A 19,357-nucleotide genomic window follows, 5' to 3' on the forward strand; every position below is an offset into this window, starting at 1 on the left:
GCTTACACTTACTGTTTAAGTGACCATTTTCTTGTGGCCGGCGGGCATGCGCAGTCGGCTTTTCCCAAAGCCTAGAAGTTTTAACCCAGCTCCGGAAGAAGACGCGAAGAGAGGTCGTTCCAGATGAAGACGAAGGCGGTGCTGGAGATTTCTCTCACAGCTGTTTGAGCGCTGGGGCCCGCCCCCAGTGCTGCGAGAGAACTCATTTGCATACCGACGAAAACCAGGATTTCTACCTAACGGCGGCCCAGAGAAGACATCTAGGTAGGAGAAGAAGGCTATTCCAACATGGTAGGCAGAAAAAATACAATTTTAATGATAGAATCCCTTTAAGGACATCTTAAAGGTGAAGCTATGCAAATCATTATTACATTATATATTACAGTATTACATTACATATATTACATTATTATATTACAGTGTGTAGAAGAGAAGTGGTCTGTACACACAAAATGCCCAATTTGCGGCAGGCAGGCGATGTATTGTTCTGAGTATAAGAAATTGGTCAGGGCATGCGAGGTGGGGGAGGTGGTGGACAGGCAGGCAGAGCAGGAATCCTTCCTTACCCTCCCTCCCCTCACTACTCCCGCCCTCTTTTGTCTCTCCTTGTCTTTGTACGATGTTGAGCGTCTGAGGATAGAGGCTGTATTCACACACAGGAATGCTGACAGCTCCATGCTGCCTTATATTGCGGTTCACACATCTTCCTCAGCACCGGAATAGGGCGTTTGTTTTCATTCCGTGTATGCGTGCCGCGCGTGTTCGGTGCACGGTCACACCCATACTCTGACACGCCCTGTATCGCAGGGACACGGTTTTTCACAGAGGTAGTCACTGAAGGGGCATCATGGCCGAGACTCTCTAGTGCATGGACTTCGCTGCTTCGAGGTGACAGCTCTAGGAAGAACATGGACGTTGCTCCGTTGATCTTGGGCATCCTGAGCTTGGCACAAGGTATTGGCCGCCTCAGTGTCTTTTGTCTGTGAGTCTATGTTATGGCTTGCTGGGTGCACTGTGTGTGTGTGTGTGTGTGTGTGTGTGTATATATATATATATATATATATATATATATATATATATATATATATATATATATATATATATTTGTGGCTTCCCAAGCAGCAGCTGTCATTCCACAGGTCACAATATAATATGTTTTTATAGTTTGTATTTCTCTATTTTATTGCACAAGAGAATTGTAAGAGAATTAAGTTGCATGACTTTAAACCAGTTAATAATAAAGTCCATTGTGCAAGACAAGCATCCCCTGTTCTTTGTGTATTTTACAATGTGAAACAGATTTGTTATAGAAATTTTGTAACTGAAAATCAGTTCCATTCATCTGACTGAGGTTGTTTTGTTGGCAAACACATGCGTTTCTCCAGCCTCTACTGAGAGGAGACCATCACAGAAATTTCAGTTCTAAATTTTGCTGTTTGTGAATTCACCTTTGCGTGCTAGTTTATGGTAAATTCACATTTGGATTGGGCTTTCCATAGTTCTGGTCCATCAGAGGATGTGGACGACTACAAGTGCGATTGCATACAGATACCAATTGAACCCATTGAGTATAATGTGGTCTATTGTTTTAAAAATGAAACTGGCAGACGAAAATGTCATCTGTCTAGGAATTACAGTCACAATTACAAACAGACGTTACCACGAAGACTCCAGCACAAATGTGAATATAGAATTTAAAGGGATTTTCCTGCCCCAAATGGAGTTTGTATACTGAATGACACCTGAAGCCCACACAGATCCGCTGTGCTGACACCGTCCAGGTACCGGAAGCTGCTGTACTGGACGTGGAGCATATGCAGGCTGCTCCTATTCAAGCGACAGGAGCAACACCTCAGCCATTACTTGAATAGGAGCAGCCTGCGCACTCTCCCCGTCTACTACAGATAGGTCATCAGTATGAAAACTCCATTTGCAGTTGGAAAACGCATTTAAAGGGATTCTATCATTAAAATTGTATTTTTTCTGCCTACCACGTCGGAATAGCCTTAAAGAAAGGCTATTCTCCTACCTTTTAGATGTCTTCTCTGGGCCGCCGTTCGGTAGAAATCCCGGTTTTCGTCAGAATACAGATGAGTTCTCTTGCAGCACTGGGGGCGGGCCCCAGCGCTCAGACAGCACTGAGGGCATCCCCAATGCTGCGAGAGAAATCTCCAGCGCTGCCTTCATCTTCGTCTGGAACGGCCTCTCTTCGCATCTTCTTCCAGAGCTGGGTTCAAACTTCTAGGCCTCGGGCAAAGCCGACTGTGCATGCCCGCCGGCCACAAGAAAATGGCCGCTTAAACAGCGCCGGAAGAAGTCGCAAAGAGAGGCCGTTCCAGACGAAGGTGGAGGTGGTTCTGGAGATTTCTCTCACAGCATTGGGAATGCCCCCAGTGCTGTTTGAGCGCTGTGGCCCGCCCCCAGTGCTTTCGAGAGAACTTGTACAGACGAAAACTGGGATTTCTACTGAACGGTGGCCTGGAGAAGACCTCTAAAGGTAGGAGAAGAATAGCCTTTCTTAAAGCTGTTCTGACGTGGTAGGCAGAAAAAAATTGCTTTCTAATGATAGAATCGCTTTAACCTAGGGGCACCATATAATTTTAATGATAGAATCCCTTTAAATCTCTTCTATAAGTGTTTGATTACTTGTATCTCGGTGCATTGAGTTTCAATTATAAGTTGCTTTCATAATTTGGTTGTGTTTAGGTGTTTTTGCCTCTTGCACGTGGAAGAATTTGGTCCTGAAAACCCAACCTGCACATCATTGGACAGGACTACTTGCATCTTAGTGATCTGTGATGCTGGTAGTCCATGCCAGCCCATTGCTTCACTGTCATGTTCTGTTTAAAGTCAGACAGTAATTCTGCAAGGATATATGGACCAAATTTTTTTTTTGTGCATGGCACCTTAAGATTCCAACATCTGGACCTCTTGCAGCTCTACTATACTTAACTGATAGGGAAAATACTATCAAATAAGACCAGTTTTCTTCTGATAAAACTACTCCGCTCCAACGCTAATGATTTAGTGGCTCATGTCTGACCATTCATGTCATCGCAGTAACCAGTCAGTGGTCTTAGCAGTAGGATATTGAGGCCATTAATATGTTGCATCAGTGAAATGGATAGTCAGACATGTCAACAGTGTTACACAGTAAATAAGAGCACAACAACAATACTGGAACTGTAGAGGATTTATTGGGGCCTTTTTGTTACATTTTCCACTGTTTGGCCCAATGTTTGATGATCTCAGAAACCCCATTAATCTATTGTGCTACCTAGTGTGTTGTACATTGGGCAGTGTTTTCCCCATTTTAGTAAGCAATCTTCAAATTTATTTCACTATGTATGTACTGTATGTATGCATGCATTACTATGTGCATAACATTACATTTATTATTTTAGTGCTTCTCTGTCCAAGTTTTTTTTAACACAAATTTTGTGTTAATAGGGTTTTTCCAGGACTGCAACGTTTATTACTTGTTTGTAATAGGTCTTCAATATCATATACGCGACAGCAGGGCCCGGTTTTAGACAAAGTGGGGCAAAAATAAGTGGGGCCCCAAATGTTGAACTATTGTACCTATTACATAGTCACATTCTGTTAATATGATGTGCTGCATTGCTTACAGAGATGTTCCTAAGGTCTTTAACTCACTCACTCACTCACTGACTGCTATACAAGGACTAAATACTGTCATGTCATCCACTTACCACAAGATTCCCATTTGCCCTCATAGTATAATCCACAAATAGCTTTTTTTTTTTTTTTTTTAACTGTATAATGTTCCCTTCATAGTGCCAAACATTTCACTACTATCAGAGTTTCATCCATTCCCCATATTAAGAACACAACTAGACCCCTTTTATTTTCAAATGCCCCCTCGTAATGCCAGGGGGCAATTAACCTATAGGACTCTACAGTAAGTGGGTAGTTCCTAGGAGCTATGTACTCCTCACTTGTGAGTCATAGCGCCTCCCAATGACATACTCATTACCTCTGCAGCTTCCTGGCAGGACAATGGTCCTGGAATATCAGGAGACTGATGCAGGCGAAGTTCATTATATAGGATTTGGTGGTGGGCGCTGCAGCATCACATTGCCCTTTGTTAGTGGGCATTTTCAGGGCACGAAGTGTTGGCGTTTCCCAATGAGTTTTAACAAGAGAATATACTAGTAAACTGCCGAAATGCCTGTACCTAGTCCTCTGTACAGATTGCAGAAAGAGATGAGCGAACACTGTTCGGATCAGCCAATCCGAACAGCACGCACCCATAGAAATGAATGGAAACACCTGTGACGCTGACGCTAGGTTCACACCTGCGTTCACGGTCTCCGTTCTATGGTTTCCGTCTTCTGCATGCCAGAAGACGGAAACCACAGACCGGGTCCAGCCGTGAGCGTTTTAGGCTCTCCGCCGCGAAACCGGATTTTTTTTATCCGGACACAGAGTTCTGCATGTCCGACTCTGTGTCCGGATTATAAAACCCGGTTTCGCGGCGGAGAGCGCAAAACGCTCACGGCCGGACAGCTCTCTCACCCATTCAAATGAATGGGTGAGAGAGACTCCTGCAGGTTTCCGTCTCCTTCCTCTGTTTTAGGCAGGAAACGGAAACCTGAAGTACGGAGAGGGCAACGCAGATGTGAACGAGCCCTGACTTTGACGGCGGCCGGCGTCACAGGTGTTTCCATTCATTTCTATGGGTGCGTGCTGTTTGGATCGGCTGATCTGAACAGTGTGCGCTCATCTCTAATTGCAGATACTTCCATATAGAGTAAGTGTCCGCTGCTAATTTCCTTTTGCAGCAAATTTTCCTTTTGCAGAGGATTTTCCTGATCTACTTCACAGCAAACAATGCCCAGAATGACCTGCAGCGTAAGCGAACATAAGGCTTCTGCGAGACATTCTGCACTTCAGGTCATATTATGCTGTGGGATTTATTTAGATCTCGTACAATGTGGCAAATAAGTGGTCAACAAGTCCGCAGTGTCTAATCCTCTGCATGTACATCCCATGTATGACTTACTCTAAAAGGGGCTTTCCTATAACCCCTTTAGGCTAAAGCCTCGTGTAGCAGGCCACAGCAACACCAACGCATCACTTTTTTTTTCCACAAAAAAGACTTTCTGCTTCACCAGCGTTTGACAGAATTCACAGCGTGTCCGCTGCACATATTGTTACGCAAAATGTGGATGGGATTTGCTAGACCAAGGGTCGGCAACCCCTGGCACGTGTGCCGAGAGTGGCACAAGTGGCATATACTTCTTATACGTCTCCTTTCTGCTCAATCCGCTCCTGGCTTAGGCTCAGAAAAAATCTGCAAAATATGCAACCAAAAAAGCAGCGTTTTCACAACATGGGGCCTCAGCCTTAGGGTGAATCTTTTTGGATGGTGACACACTGTGTACCCAGCTTCAACTATAGCCAAATCCAGTTCCTGGACACCAGTGCGGTCACTTTGGTGTAAGTGTGACACCCATTAATTCCTGGCTGTGGTTTTGCTGTTACTGCACCGTCAGGAATTAAAAGTGGCTGAAATTAATCTGCGTTTCACTTAAAGTGAAAGTACCGACAACTGGGGACTCTATGCAGCATTCAGGTACATAGTGTGACACCCTACAGGTGTTACCCCAATCTGCTCCCAGTCATATACATTTACCACTAATTGTGGGTTACACCTGTATTTACATTGCTTCTAATGGAAAAGTACAGGTGTATCAATGAGGTAAACGCATGTGGCCGGGAGAACAGTATGATGGCACCCCTGTGTTACGGATTGTGCTATATTACTTTAGTATAGGGGTCGTCAGCTTAACAATTGCCCAGCACTCAGAGGACCTCATATTTGATTTTTTTTTATTTAAATCTGCACGCCATGCTAAAAAAGGTGCCTACCTCTGTGCTAGACTCCCATCTACTTTGCAGAGACTGTATTTATGACCATATATGCCACATGGGGCAGATTTTGTTGCGTTTTTTTGAGCCAAAGCCAAGGATGGCCCCAAAAAGAATGTGAAAGATACTGTATATACTCCAGTATAAGCCGACCCGAATATAAGCTGAGGACCCTAATTTTACCGCAAAAACAGGGAAAACTTATTCACCCGAGTATAAGCCGAGGGAAGGGGGGGGGGGGAAATGCAGCAGCTGCTGGAAAATTTCAAAAATCAAAATGGCCGGAGTTTTGGGTGCAGTAGATGCTGGGGAAGGGGAGGGGGGTGTTTTGGTTGTCTGTCTGCCCCTTCCCTGAGCTTGAGGACTGGGTTTTTCCCTCCAATCAGAGTTCAGCCTGACTACAGCCAGGCTGAATATAGGGTATCTGCACTGCTCCTATTAACTCCTTCCTGACGGAATAAGAGCACTGCAGATTCCCTATATTCAGCCTGGTTGTAGTCAGGCTGAATTCCAACTGGGGGGAAAAAACCCAGTCTCAGGAAAGGAGCAGTTAGAAAAACAAAACCCCACCCCTCCCATTCCCCAGCACCTACTGCACCCCAAAACCCCATCAACAACAATGTAGTACAGATTACATTCACAAAATGCAGACGCATACCGGTACTTACCGGTACTTCTGCTATCCGGCCAGTAGGTATCCCAAGCAACCACAAGCTCCTCTCACGCTTGGATGGAATCCTATCAGCGTGCAAGAGGCATGGTTTGCTATGGGTCTTAGTGGCCTAGGCTGTGCCATTTTCATTCTGGAGATGGCGGTGAGCGGAGGAGGAGCCAAGCCATGCTGGGTAAGCTGAAGGTGAGCGGCGGGACCAGGGGTAAGGCTGATCACCTTTAGCTTATGTATTCCATCCGGGGGAGTCCGTATGAGGAACCCTCCGGACAGAATAAAATCTCAACTGCACACACTGTTCAGTTAAAGCACATGGACCCCATAAACTATAATGGGGTTATTGGAGTAATTCTTTTTATATTATGTATGCTCATATCCTACTAATATTATAAATGTGAAAGTTTGTGTGTTTGGATGTTTGTGAGTTTGGCTGTTTGTACCTCAATCACGCTAAAACGCCTGGACGGATTTGCGTGCAAATTTCCACAAACCTAGCTTTCCCTTAGGATTGAGTCACAGGCTACTTTTTGTGCCACTAAACAACATGGCTTCCTAGCAGGACACTCACAAAAGCAGGACTCCTAGCCCCAGGCGAACTACACTGCACTGAGGAGGCCACACGCACACTTCCTGCCTACACGTCACTACAGCGCACAGAAAGCCTGGCCCGCGCCGCCACAAGTCTATGTCGGCATTCCACACTCATCCCCAACCCTCAAACTTGCCTTCCCTACCTTGCTTTGCCTGCTCAGCGGTAAGTTTCAGGCACACATGCTCCTGCTCTTTCTCCAGTCTCCTCCGCCCTAGCGTTTCCCCACAGCCCGCCGGCTAGCCCATACGGGCCGGCCCTCCCCAACATCCCCAAAGAGTAACCGGCTCTCCGCTACACTCGGAGCGGAGAGCCGGTTACCCCCATGCCTTCAAAGTTGCAGGCCGGCTCCTGGCTGCTCACCTCCCACGAGCCGACCTGTTCCGCTGATCGCCGGGAGCATACTGCAAGCTCCCACGTCTGTGCTTGGAATACTACTATCGCGGCTGTCTATAGACAGCCGTGATAATAGTACAGGACACAATCTCCCATAGACGGCAATACGCGTGTATTGCCGTCTATGGAGACTTGCAATCACATGATTGCAGGTTCAAACCCCTAAGTGGTACTCAAAAAAAAACTTCAACTAAGAATAAAATGACACAAACACATCACTAACACACGGACAAAACTACTGTAATGCATATACATATCACACATCACTAACACACGGACAAAACTACTGTAATGCATATACATATCACACATCACTAACACACGGACAAAACTACTGTAATGCATATACATATCACACATCACTAACACACGGACAAAACTACTGTAATGCATATACATATCACTGCCTCCTATGGAGACTTGCACTCAAACGATTGCAGGTTCAAACCCTACAACAATTGTCTGTATTACTACATACACAATATACAATATCTCATTTACTGGCCATCCAACATTTTTAAACTACTTTCACAAGTCTGTGTCCGCCCAATTCTCAAATCACCGCAGACGAAGTTGCGGGTAAAAGCTAGTTCTTATATAAGAAAAAATGTTTTTGTACCGTGTTAGCCAGTGGATATGAAGTGAAAGAAATTTTTTGAGAGAAGTCCTCAGTAGTTGATACCTTTTTTAATGGCTAACTTAAAAAATTTTTTGATGACATATCGAGTTTTCGGGACTCTATAGAGGTCCCTTCATCAGGATGGTATAACAGAATTTCTGAAGATAGGCATATATATGCAGGAATGGAGTGCCGCATATGGGAGATTAAACTCATGATGACCTTCAACACTCTCCAAAAGGGGTTAAATCAGGCCTGCAAGTCTGCTAGTCTTTCTTTGTATAGTTAATAATAATAATAAACTTTATTCATATAGCACCAACATATTCTGCAGCACTGTACAATTTGTAGGGTTCAAATACAGACAGAAAGATACATTACAAAGAAAGTTATTTCACACAATGGACTGAGGGCCCTGCTCGCAAGAGCTTACAATCTATGAGGTAGAGGGGGTGACTCAAAAGGTAGCAGGGGCGGCATCGGAGGTAGCATTGCGTATACAGTGGTCAGTTTTGTAATAGGGGTTACCGTCATTACACAAAACTGTATGACCGTTCCTAGTCATATCCTTTAACATGCAGATGGTGCCTGGACATATAAAATTAGACTCAAACGGCATCATATCATGTGGCGTAATGTGGGAGCATGAATGGAGAAGGGTTTGTTTTAGGGATTCTAATTACGGTACGGAAGGGTTTATATTAGGAAATGTGATAGGCCTGTCTGAAAAGATGTGTATTTAGTTTGTGCTCGAAGCTGTAGAAATTGGGAATTAATCTGGTTGTAGATGAGACTGGCTGCTGCATTCAGAATAGATTGTAGAGGGGAGAGTTTAGTAAGGGGAACACCAATTTGAAGGGAGTTGCAGTAGTCAAGGCAAGAGTCAGAGTGACGATAAGTGTCTTTAATGTATCTCTGGTAAGGAATAGAGATGAGCGAGTAGTATTCGATTGAATACCTCCCCTGCATAGTTATTGGTGTACTCTGTCGAATACCACGTGGTAAACGCAATAAAAATTTGATTCCCCTCCCACCTTCCCTGGTGCTTTTTTTACACCAATACCTATGCAGGAGAAGTATTCGATGGAATACTACTCGCTCATCTCTAGTAAGGAAAGGTCGTATTTTGGAGATGTTTTTGAGGTGGAGATGACATGAGGGTGCAAGTGATTGGATATGGGTGGGTGAAGGAAAGGTCTGAGTCAAACACAACCCAAAGTCAGCGGGCCTGCTGTCTATGAGTTATAGTAAGGCCGGAGACCGCAATGGATATATCAGGGATAGCTCTATTAGATGGTGGAGACAGCAGTAGTTCTGTTTTTGAGAGATTCAGTTTGATAGAGCGAAGACATGATATTTGAGACAGCAGAGAGCCAGTCACTGGTGTTCTGTATGAGTGCAGGGGCGATATAATGGGAAGATGTTCATAATTGAGTGTCGTCAGCATAAAGTTGGTACCGGAAACCAAATCTGGTGATGGTTTGTCCAATGGGGCTGTGTAGAGAGAAGAACAGGGGACCTAGGACTGAGCCCTGAGGAACCTCAACGGCAAGGGGAAGAAACAGAGCCTCCAAATGATATACTGAAAGCATGGGCTGAGAGATAAGGGGGCGTTCACACTACCGTCGGTGTCCGCTCCTAGTGTCCGCTCAAAATCTGTCACGGACACTAGGAGCGGACACTAGATGTGTCCGTGACACCTGTCATTCACTTGAATGGGCATCGGGTGCGTTCTTTTGCACTCCGTGCCCGTCCTTCCCTGTCTGCAAGAGAAGATGTCCGACTTCTCAAGCGGACAGAAAAACCCTGCATCTTCTCTTGCGGACAGGAAAGGACGGGCACGGAGTGCAAAAGAACGCACCCGATGCCCATTCAAGTGAATGACAGGTGTCACGGACACATCTAGTGTCCGCTCCTAGTGTCCGTGACAGATTTTGTGCGGACACTAGGAGCGGACACTACATGTCGGACACCGACGGTAGTGTGAACGCTCCCTAAGAGAAGAACCAGGAGAGTGTAGTGTCCGTGAGGCCGACTAAGTGGAGCATAGTGAGGAGGAGTTGATGGTCAATAGTGTGAAATGCTTCTGAGAGATCCAGAAGAATAAGAAGAGAGAAATTACCAATGGATTTAGCCGTCAGGAAATCATTGGAGACTTTTGTGAGGATCGTTTCAGTAGAGTGCAGAGTACGGAAGCCAGATTGTAAAGGGCTCGAGAAGAGAGTTAGCAGATAGATAGCAGATTAAACGAGAATAGACCAAGCATTCCAATATTTTGGAGATGAAGGGGAGGTTAGAGACGGGTTGATAGTTAGCAACACAGGACGGGTCAAGGGAGGATTTTTTCAATAGCGGGAGGACATCATGTTTGAAAGAGAATGGAAAAATTCCAGAAGAGAGAGAGGTTAAATATTTTAGTAAGGCAAGTTGTGACAGCAGGCAACAGAGATTGGAGAAGGTGTTAGGGGAAAGGGTCACTAATGCATGTTGTAGAGCGAGATGAAGAAAGTAGTTGGAATACTTCCTCTTCTGTAACAGGTTCAAAAGATGAGAATGAAGGGGCAACACTGTGGCTCAGTGGCTAGCACTGCAGCCTTGCAGCGCTGGAGTCCTGGGTTCAAATCCTGCCAGGAACAACATCTGCCAGGAGTTTGTATGTTCTCCCTGTGTTTGCGTGGATTTCCTCCCTTTCTACAAAGACATACTGATAGGAGGAAAAATAAAAATGTACATTGTGATCCCTATATGGGTCTTACAATCTACATAAAAAAAAAAAAGATGAGAATGCACAGTCGGAAGTACAGCTGTTGAGGGGATCAGTACTTTGGTAGGTGACAGAATCAATGCCACCTTGGGGATTGGGCCGTTATTTCCTGAGTGATCTTATCGATTTTGACATGTTAATAAGTCGGCAGATCATCTGCACTAAGGTCTATAAATGGTGCCTGCACCTTGGGTGTGAGTAAGGAGTGAAACATTTCAAAGAGCCTTTTAAGGTTACAGGAGAGAGAACGGTGAAATAGATTTGTTTGGTGAGGTAAAGGGCAGAACCATATGTTTTAAGCATAAATTTGAAGTGGAGAAAATCTGCAGATGTATGTGATTTTTCTCCAGAGACGTTCAGCATGCCTAGAGCACCACTGAAGAAAACGTGTCTTTGGCATGTGCCAGGGATTCTGCCTCCTATATTGCACTTTTCGAGTGGAGGGAGGAGCCACCTCATCCAATGCACTTTTAAGGGTTTCATTATAGTGACTAGTGGCCAGATTGGGACAGGAGATGGGGGATAGAGAGGACTGTAGAGTATCAGAGTGGTGCTGGGTATTAATAGCACGTAAATTCCTATATGTATGATGGGTAGGTGTATCCTGTGAAGAGCACTGCTGGTGAGAGACAGAAGGTTATGAGCAGAGAGCGACAGAGAAAAGTTAGTAAATTTAGAAACTGTGAGGAGTCGATGGAAGACAAGATCATATGTGTGGCAGAAGATGAATGTTGTGAAAGACCAAAAAAAGTGGTTATTGAGAGACACTGTGAGGCAGCTTGGGAGACAGGGATGTTAAAGTCAACCATGATGAGGGTAGGAATTTCACTGGATAAAAAGAAGGAAAGCCAAGAAGCAAAATGATCCAGAAATTGTTAGGATGAGCCAGGTGGATGGTTGATCACAGCCACATGTAAGGAGAGTGGGCGGAAAAGTCTGATAGCATGGAATTCAAATGAGGGGAATGAGAGCGAGGGTACCGATGGAATGACACTGTGGCGACAGAAGTAAGCCTACCCCACCACCCTGCCTGTTGTCAGGCCTAGAAATTTATGAAAATTGTAGGCCACCATGAGACAAAGCAGAGCAGTGGAGACTGTATCTGACTGCTGGATCCAAGTTTCAGTATGGGTGAGCATGTTGAGAGATTTTCTAAGGAATATGTCATTAATAAATTCTAGTTTGTTACATGCTGAGCGGGTGTTCCAGAGAGAGCAGTTAAAAGAGACAGGAGAAAGATAAGGAGAAGGAGCACGGTGAATATTGATGAGGTTTGTAGGAGTTCTGTTTGCAGGAAGAAGAAAAGTTAGTGAAAGAAGGAAGGCCAGGGTTTGGAGAGATGTCCCCAGCAGCTAGGAGGAGCATAATGGACAGAGACAGAAGGTGGTTCAGTGATTTACGTGGGCACTTAAGTTTGGTTTTACTGCTAAAATAAGTGAAGGTATTAGGGTGGTTAAAGAGAGTGAAAAGATTGTGAGAGCTGTACATGGGAAAAGGAAGAAGAGAGGGACTGATATGGATAATGTGCACTGGTGGTTAAGATGGATGGGTGGTCTGCAGGAAGACAATTGCTAAGATAGTAAGTGACCGTGCAGCTCCATGATACCATGTATTTAATCTTGTTGTTTTGGGTTCAAGTTTACCTGGTGTTCTTCCATGGTTTGCCTGTTTCGTGCCCTGTTTAAATGCCATGTGTAAGTGCACTTTGGTTAATCTGCACTTTGGATGCAGCATAGAAAAATGCCCTCTGCATTGGAAATGCTTCCCTCATAAGCTGTATATACTCAACTAGAAGCCGAATTTTTGAGCACAGTTTTTGTGCTGAAAAAGCACCCCTCGGCTTTTACTCGAGTCAATAAGTTTTCCCAGTTTTTTGTGGTAAAATTAGGGGCCTCGGCTTATTTCAGGTCGGCTTATATTCGAGTATATACGGTAGATTAAACGCACTGCTCTACAAAAAATGATGACATATTGAGAGCTTTCGGAACTACTTGGTTCCTTCATCAGGCTGGTATAACACAATATCCGAAGGCGAGCATATTTATAGAGGAATACAGTGTTGGAAAGCAGTACAAGCAAATAAACACATAAGTCAAAAAAATAATAAAAAAAAAGTCAGTTCACAGGAAGGGTCTCTGAGTTTTATGATTCCCTTGATTAGTGGTGTTTACTTGTAAAACTACATAAAACCCTGTGACTGGTTTAACCCTCCTTGAAGTGTGTCAAAGGTCATCATTAGTTTATATTCACACACACACGCCGATCTTTTTTGTTTTGGAAATTCCCTCTTAAAACCAGGATCTTCATATCATTGATGATATTATGATTTTTATTTCAGAAGTATTTTGGCACAGGGAGGTCAATTCTCTGCTCTCTAATTATGTGACGGTGCGAGTTCATCTTCATCCTAAGTGTCTGGCCTGTCTCCCCCACATACAGACCCCCAGTGAGACACTTGGTACACATTATTAAATGCACCACATTAGGTGTGCTGCAGGTGAAGGTACCTGGGATCTTGTAGTCCTGATTAGAGTTGGGGGCCTTTATTTTATCTGTGGTCAGTGGGGACAGAAAAAGTGCAAGACCTGCCCACACATACTGACCATAGTAAACACTGACCAGAAACAGCCATAAAATCAGTGAGCAGCAAAAGACTGACACTAGTACAGATAAGAACACATGGAAATGCAAAAATACAGCCTGGATTTAATGCTAGGATAGGGTTCAGTGATCAGTAAGAGATGAGTGGAATAGAAGATCAAATACCATTTAATGTTACAGCAAGAGTTGAAGGGAGATGCACAACAGCAAGCAGAGTTGGGTTGAATAGAGGATCATATACCATTCAATGTTTGCCTAATTCATGTTGTGGGGAATCGCTCAGGTAGATGCTTGTAGCAGTGTAGTATTCAATGTTTGCTTAGTTCATGTTGTGGGGAATCGCTCAGGTAGATGCTTGTAGCAGTGCAGGAAGCAGGGACACAGACACTGGATTGCACACAAGTTCAGGCTTTTATTCACTTGTAGCGCATACACTGCCTTTGCAAAGGCACAGAATAAACAAAAAAAAAACCTCGGCTGAGAAACTAACTTAAACGTAAGGAAACTTTTCCCTGACTTTACAGGCGACTACCAATCTTCCACCTTGGCAACAGCAACGTGTGGCACAGTACCTGCTTTGGAGGTCCGGTCTGGACAGGTCAGCTCTGTCAGTGTGGTGCCACCCTGTTAGTCTTCACACTGACACTATTATCAGGCCTTGATTAGTCAGCTGACCTCCCTGTTGTGGGTCTCACCATACACCCTTTAGGTGCCTGGCTGGAATATACCTGTCTTCCCAGACTACACCCTTCACTCTCTCACATACCCCCCCCCCCCTCCCCCAGTTCTGACCCCTCTGGGCGAACTCCAGCCAACAAACAATGTTCGGGACAAGGCATTTTCCCGCCTCTGTGCTCCACTGTGAACTTAAAGTTCTGAAGTGACATGAACCGTCTAGGGTATGGGAACACTCGTCCACATTAGGGAGAGCGTGTGCCTACATAGGCAGTACGGAGACTTACAAGTCATTCCTGCTCCGCTAGGGATTATGGGTAAAAAATATGCAAATCTATTCTCCTGGATGGAATTAGGAGAACAGAGTGCACTCTGTACACCACCCTATAGAGGGAGGCATCCTTAACATCATGAACGACTCAGTTATAAAGTCTTTTAATCATAATGTGGATTTAATTGCTAAATCAGTATTTCTGTCCCAAAAGGAACAGATTCCCAGCTATGGACAGCGCTGTTTCGGGCTATTGGACTCATAATCCCTAGCGGAGCAGGAATGACTTGTAAGTCTCCGTACTGCCTATGTAGGCACATGCTCTCCCTAATGTGGACGAGTGTTCCCATACCCTGGTCTATAGTCTCTCACTCTGCTAAATCAGTATCCCTACGCTATGCTGAGGATGGCCCAATAGGCCGAAACAGCGCTTTCCATAGCTGGGAATCTGTTCCTTTTGGGACAGAAATACTGATTTAGCAATTAAATCCACATTATGATTAAAAGACTTTAAAACTGAGTCGTTCATGATGTTAAGGATGCTGCCCTCTATAGGGTGGTGTACAGAGTGCACTCTGTTCTCCTAATTCCATCCAGGAGAATAGATTTGCATATTTTTTACCCATGAACCGTCTAGTCACCCTGGCATTCTTGTCCTTTGTCCTGCTCATCCAAGTGAGGGGTGAGTGGTCGGTCACCAGACGGAACTGCCTCCCCAGCAAGTAGTACCTCAGGGCCTCTAATGCCCATTTTATGGCCAGGCACTCTTTCTCTACTATGCTGTAATTCTTTTCTGCTGGTGTGAGTTTCCTGCTCAGGTAGGTTACATAGTTACATAGTAGATGAGGTTGGATTAAGACATTAGTCCATCAAGTCCAACCTATAACCCTACAATCCCTACAGTGTTGATCCAGGGGAAGGCAAAAAACCCCATCAGGCTCATGCCAATTGCCCTATTTCAGGGGAAAAAATTCCATCCCGACTCCAAATCTGGCAGTTAGTATAAAAACCCTGGATCAACGTGTCCTTAAAATCTAGAGTCCATAACCTGTCATATTTTTCTCTTCAAGAAAGGCATCCAGGCCCTCTTTGAACTTGTTTAATGAATCCACCATCACCACTTCCTGGGGCAGAGAGTTCGAGAGCCTCGCTGTTCTTACTGTGAAGAATCCCCTTCTATGTTTCTGGTGAAACTTTCTCTCCTCCAGATGTAGAGGGTGTCCTCTTGTCACTGTCACTATCCTAGGAATAAAAATATCCTTAGAAAGTTCTTTGTATTGTCCCTTCATGTATTTGTACATTATTTGATCTCCCCGTAGACGTCTTTTCTCTAAGCTGAATAACCCCAAGTTTGTTAACCTATCGTTGTACTCCAGTCCACCCATTCCCCTAATCATTTTGGTTGCCCGTCTTTGCACTTTTTCAAGTTCACTTATGTCTTTCTTGTATATCGGGGCCCAAAATTGCGCACAATATTCTAAGTGTGGCCGTACCAGTGATTTGTATAGAGGCATAACTATGTCCTTGTCATGAGAATCTAGACCTCTTTTGATGTATCCCATAATCTTATTTGCCTTGGCAGCAGTTGCCTGACACTGGTCATTAAAGGTAAGCTTGCTGTCCACCAAAATCCCTAAGTCTTTTTCATTGACAGTCTTACCCAGTAATTTACTATTAAGTACATAGTCATACATTTTATTACATCGACCAAAGTTCATTACCTTACATTTGTCATCATTAAACTTCATTTGCCAAGTCTCTGCCCATGCTTCCAGTTTCCTTAGGTCCCCCTGTAATATTCTACTATCCTCCTCATTATTAATTACCCTACAAAGTTTAGTATCATCTGCAAATATGGACACTCTGCTTTTTAAACCCTCTACCAGGTCATTAATAAAGATATTAAACAAGAGAGGACCTAATACTGACCCTTGTGGCACCCCACTAGTGACTGTGGTCCAGTCTGAATATTTACCATTAACAAGTACCCTCTGTTTCCTATCAGTGTGCCAGTTGCTAACCCAAATGCATATGTTTTCCCCCAGTCCCAACATACTCATTTTGCATACCAACAGATTGTGGAACAGTATCAAAAGCTTGTGAAAAGTCCAGGTACACCACGTCCACTGCATTACCCATGTCCAGATACACCACGTCTACTGCATTACCCATGTCCAGTTTTGAACTGACCTCCTCATAGAAGCTGATCAGATTAGTCTGACAGGACCGATTCCTCATAAACCCATGCTGATTGGGTGTTATAAGATTATTTACATTGAGATACTCCAGGATAGCATCTCTTAGAAAGCCCTCAAATATCTTTCCCACCACAGAAGTTAAACTTACTGGCCTATAGTTTCTAGGTTCTCTTTTACACCCCTTTTTAAAAATTGGCACCACATTTGCTATTTGCAAATCCTGTGGAACAGATCCAGTCATTACTAAATCCTTAAAGAGGACCTTTCACCATTTTGCACACAGGCAGTTCTATATACTGCCGGAAAGCTGACAGTGCGCTGAGTTCAGCGCACTGTCGGCTTTCCCGATCTGTGCCCGGTGTGAAGAGCTTACGGTCCGGTACCGTAGCTCTTCTATGGTCAGAAGGGCGTTTCTGACAGTTAGCCAGAGACGTCCTTCTTCACAGCACAGCCAATCGCGCTGTGCTGTGGAGCGGGGAGGAACGCCGCCTTCCCTCCCTGATAATGCTATATATTTGGAAATTTATAACAAATCCGTATCAGTATTTTATTATTTTTTGTTCCTCCCGTAATTTACACCCATAAGGACTCCACATATTCATTTTCCTCCCAGATGTCATCACGCAGGACTGGCTTAAAGCTGGATTTTATGTATAAGGGCTCGTTCACATCTGCGTTGTGAACTCCGTTATGCAGGTTTCCGTTTCCTGCCTAAAACAGAGGCAGGAGATGGAAACCTGCAGGAGTCTCTCTCACCCATTCATTTGAATGGGTGAGAGAGATGTCCGGCCGTGAGCGGCGGTGAGCGTTTTATGCTCTCCGCCGCGAAACCGGGTTTTATAATCCGGACACAGAGTCGGACATGCAGTACTCTGTGTCCGGATAAAAAAATCCGGTTTCGCGGCGGAGAGCATAAAACGCTCACCGCCGCTCACGGCCGGACCCGGTCTGTACTTTACGTCTTCTGGCATGCAGAAGACGGAAAGCACAGAACGGAAAGAAGAACGCAGGTGTGAACCTAGCGTAAGCAAACCCCTCCACCTATCTTATTTGTACGCTCCTTTCTAAACATACTGTACCCTTGTATAGTTACAGCCCAGTCATAGCTAGAGTCCAGTCATGTCTCACTTTCCCCCGCCATGTCATAATTTTCTTCCAACATCATCACTTCTAGTTCCTACATCTTGTTAGTAAGGCTTCGGGCATTCGTATACATACATTTCAGTCTAACCCCATCCCCCACTCCACCCCAGTTACAGTATCTAGCCCTCTTTCCATTTCTACCCTATCTTGCCCTCTACATCTGTTACCCTCCCCCCCCCAGTACCTAGTTTAAACACTCCTCCAACCGTCTAGCCATCTCCATTCACCTCCTGAGACAGGACGGCTCCCAGTCCTACATCTGATGCATCCGTCTGGACCACAAACTCCCTCCTAAAGTTGGGCTTAATTAGGACAGGAGATCCACAAAGGGCCACCTTTAGCGCCTGAAAAGCACTTTTGGCCTGGTCATTAGAAGGTCCATCAGGGGAGCAGATACCGTGGCAAAGTTGGGTATAAACCACCTGTAATACCAAACTATGCCTAGGAGTGACCTAACTTTGTTTGGTGCTCAGAGGTCGAGGCCATTCCTGGATAGCGTTGACCTAGGGTTTGATTATGCCACGGCTGATAACATACCCCAAATAGCGTGTCTCCTCCATCCCCAAAGCACACTTTTTGGGGTTGGTAGTCAGTCCAGCTGCTCTCAAAGAATCCACTACAGCTTGTACCTTGGCCAAATGACTCTCCCAGTCATTGCTGAAAATGATGATGTCATCCAGATACGCTGAGGCTATGAGGTTTCAACACCATGTCCATTAACTGTTGGAATGTAGCTGGAGCCCCATGGAGCCCGAACGGTAACACGACATAGTAAAAAAAGTCCCTCAGGGGTGATAAAGGCAGTGTTTTCTTTGGCGCTATCTGTCAGGGGTACCTGTCAACATCCCTTAGTGATATCAAGCGTAGAGGAGTACCGGGCCCCTCAAAGCCTCTCAATAAGTTCGTCTACCCGAGGCATGAGGTAGGCGTCAATCTTAGACACCTCGTTCAGCTTCCTGTAGTCATTGCAGAAATGCAATGTCCCATCTGGTTAGGGAACTAGAACAATGGGACTGGCCCATTCACACACCTCAATGACTCTCAATTTCAACATTTTCTGCACGTTGCCTGAAATAGCTTGTCGGCGAGCCTCGGGGACCCAGTACGGCCGCATCCGTACTTTCACATGGGGCTCAGTAACAATATCATGCTTGTTAGGATCACATCTTCCATCTTGTATTCTGTCAGCCATCTTGTAACTTTTTTCTTATATAAACTTTATGAAAATGTCTGTTTAGAGTCTAAGAGACCCCTTTAGGGGATAAGGCGTGTGGAATGTTGATGGTTGGGTTATAACTCCTTATCTGTTTGTGGTAAGACTATTCATCTTTGAGGGTGGGTGTAGAAACTGGTTCAATAACTTGTTGATCGGTAGCCCCAAGGCCGGAGTGGACCAGCATGTGATCATTATCTCTCTTGCTGTGATATACATCTAGAATTAGTGTAAGATGTTGGTTTACACATAAATATTTTAGATTCTTCTTTATGCCATGAGAAAGGTCATCCCAGGTTGGAGTGTAATAATGAGATGCAGAC

The 19,357-nt window shown here is 44.7% G+C and overlaps 1 pseudogene; it reads left to right on the forward strand.

The window, feature by feature from the left end:
* The first annotated feature begins 602 nt into the window (after positions 1–602).
* LOC142183487 (transmembrane protein 132A-like) overlaps positions 603–19,357 on the forward strand; it is an 86,037-nt pseudogene continuing 67,282 nt past the window's right edge.

The sequence above is a fragment of the Leptodactylus fuscus genome, chromosome 10 (assembly GCF_031893055.1).
Source record: "Leptodactylus fuscus isolate aLepFus1 chromosome 10, aLepFus1.hap2, whole genome shotgun sequence".
Lineage (NCBI taxonomy): Eukaryota > Metazoa > Chordata > Amphibia > Anura > Leptodactylidae > Leptodactylus > Leptodactylus fuscus.